This window comes from Pelobates fuscus, chromosome 2 (genome assembly GCF_036172605.1).
Source record: "Pelobates fuscus isolate aPelFus1 chromosome 2, aPelFus1.pri, whole genome shotgun sequence".
NCBI lineage: Eukaryota > Metazoa > Chordata > Amphibia > Anura > Pelobatidae > Pelobates > Pelobates fuscus.
The window spans coordinates 263,208,580-263,210,877 of NC_086318.1; positions in this window are offsets into that span (position 1 = coordinate 263,208,580).

The window sequence follows — 2,298 nt, forward strand, 5'->3', positions numbered from 1 at the left end:
AGTGCCTGAGAGAATGCCTGAAATTGAGAACGAAAAAGAGCGTCAGCGGCCGTGTTGTGAATACCCGGGATGTGAAAACAAACTAAGTGAAACTGGCCGGATGCTGCCAACCAGGTCAGCTTGCGAATCAGCCGCATGATGGTCAGGGAAGATGATCGCCCTTTGTTAACGATTTCGCAAGCTGCCGAGTTATCGGAGTAGCATTTGACTGCCTTGCCAGACCAGAGATGACCCCAGGTGTGTACGGCCGCCACAATGGGATAAATTTCAAATAGTGCTGAGGTCTCTCTGAATCCTGGCAAGGCATCCGTATCAGAGGGCCAATGGCACCTGAACCAGTGGTTCCCGAAAATGGCTGCAAAACCGGTATTGGCTGCTGCGTCTGTGTGGATGATGGGTGAAGAGGTGGAGAGAGGGGGGATAAACATGGAGATTCCATTCCAGTCCTTCAAAAACTTCCCCCACATAGCTAAGTCAGCCTTGGCGTGGTGGTCCAAAGAAACTGTGCCAGAGTCCAGAACTCCGTGCATCAGGGAAAGAAGTCTGGAAATGAAAGATCTTCCCTGCGGAATGATGCGCATAGCGAAGTTCAGGGAACCGAGAAGGGACTGAAGTTCTTTCCTAGTGCAAACATCATTCTGCAGGAACAAGTCTATCTCCCCTCTCAAACGTGCCAGTTTGTCGTGAGGGAGGCTAGCTCTGAGGTTAACCGAGTCCAGTTCTATCCCCAGAAAGGTCAATTTAGTTGTGGGGCCTATAGTTTTGGCTGGGGACAAAGGGACTCCAAGTGTAGCAAATAGTGCAGTAGTGCTTATGATTGCTGTGGGTGATGGTGACCTTGGCTCTATAAGTAAAAAGTCGTTGAGGTAGTGGATAACTGAGTGACACCTGGTGATGTTCAGAAGCAGCCAGCATAATGACTCTGCGAAAATGTCGAACAGTTTGGGGCTGCTACGAGAACCGAAAGTGAGTCGTGTAGAGAAGTAGTATTTCCCACGCCATTTAATACCATGTAAGTGCCAGAGTGAGGGGTGCATGGGTAGTAATTTAAAAGCGTTTGTAATGTCCGTTTTGTTAAGCCAGGGTCGGTTACCAGATGATATGATGGACTGTATGGCGTCGTCGATGGTTACGTATTGAAGTGAAAATTCGTCTGCTGGAATGAGTGCGTTTATGCTAGGAACAAAAGAGGAGTGCGGTGCCGATAAATCAATAATTAGACGTTTTTTATTAGAATATTTGTGAATAGCAATACCAATGGGGTTAGTGCGCCAGGAGGAGAATGGTGAAGAGGTGAAGGGGCCTATCATGAACCCGTTGGTGATCTCCGAGGCAATGAGAGTGTCTGTGGAGAACGTGCTGACTGGAGATTACGGCATTCTAGTGTACCTGGTGGAATGGCTACTATACCCGTGAGAAAACCTTTAGTGAACCCTGTGGTGAGATAATCCACCAGATGCCTGCTAGGGTGAGACCTTAGATAAAAAAACAGGTTGTCGATGTTTATGTCGGTTAGTCATTTGTTTGGTGACAACCTGGCTGGGCACATGGTCTTTGTATGTGCCCTGAAACATATGGAGCAGATGTGCAATAATCTACAGGCGCTGAAACTGCAGAAGCCTGCGTTGAAGTTATTGCACACCTGGGCTTTCCCAAGAAAGGAGATGGGCCTGCCTAACTTATCCCGAAGACCACCCGATGACTTGTTGTAGGGGGTGAAAGTGGAGTGAGGTGTGAAAGTGGAGTGAGAGGTGGGGGTGGAGGTGGTGGGATCTGCTTCGACTGGACATAAGTCCGCCATGTGGGATGTCGAGTTGCATATGGCACAAGCCGGGGGCCTGAGTCCAGCGAAGTGGCGACAGAACAGTTCTGTGTCCATCTGACCCCAGTTCATTTTAATATTGAACTGCTTCAGATGGGTCGCCGCCTTCGCTGACACTGACTTGTGGTAGTCATAGAAAGAGGAGCCCCCGTACTTGATGCCGTACTTGATGCCACCAACTTGTGCAGATAAAGGTCTAATTCTTCTCTCCTGTGGGGGTACACCGTGCAAATAACATCTCGATATATCCCGAAGGCTATCACAAACTGGGGTATTGACAATTTTTTATTAAGCCTGGGATCCCTTGTCTTGAGCACCACAGAAATGTCACCATAGTTGAAAGCCTTGTTCTCAAGAACATCCTGAGAGGCTATGAGCAGAGACACCAGACACACATCCTTCCCGTCTAGGATATCTTTCTTGATAGAGTCAGAGACGGAGTGTGCTGGTGACTCAAATGGTGTAATGGCTGTGCC